The sequence below is a fragment of the Sinocyclocheilus grahami genome, unplaced genomic scaffold (genome assembly GCF_001515645.1).
Source record: "Sinocyclocheilus grahami isolate Dianchi unplaced genomic scaffold, SAMN03320097.WGS_v1.1 scaffold3204.1, whole genome shotgun sequence".
Lineage (NCBI taxonomy): Eukaryota > Metazoa > Chordata > Actinopteri > Cypriniformes > Cyprinidae > Sinocyclocheilus > Sinocyclocheilus grahami.
In genome coordinates, this window is record NW_015508362.1 from 6,321 (window position 1) to 6,993 (window position 673).

Consider the following 673-nt stretch of genomic DNA (forward strand, 5'->3'; position numbering starts at 1 on the left):
GAGGCTATAGTCTTAGCTTACCAGGCCCAACGGTTACCTTGCCCCCTCGGAGTGAGATCTCACTCTAGGAGAGGAGTGGCATCTTCTTGGGCATTGGTGCGGGACCGGACCTGCTCGGTGTCGATAACGCTTGCTGCGCCATTCCCCTCTACGGACCGGATACATGCGCTTTTTGCTCCTCAGTTCAGTTCCCCATGGCGAACCCTGGTGGAGTTCTTCCCGCACCCTCGGCGGTCAGGCGTGGCGGAGCGCCAGACGCCAGGCTCAGCACTCGTGTGCATGCCCAATGTCAGCCCTTGTGCTGGGCTAGGTGCCCGTGTGTAGTGATTCCCCCTTTGTACATGACATACAGTGGAGATCAAAATTAGAGAACAACCTACAATTTCCCAAGGTCGCTGCTAAGTCCTGTTTGACGTTATCCTAACAGGAGTAGAAGGACAGTTTTTTTTTCATTGAAATTCTCTGGTTATTTTGTAAAAATATTAGTAGAACAGTGGAATACCCACATCTAAAATTCCTATTACATAAAGAATAACAATATTTCTGCAAAGTATTTATAGATTTCTCTCTAATTTTGATCTCCACTGTATGTCCAAAAATGTATTACACATACATAAACACATTTGTATGGGCTATATATACTGTGTGTATATATATATATATATATATATAT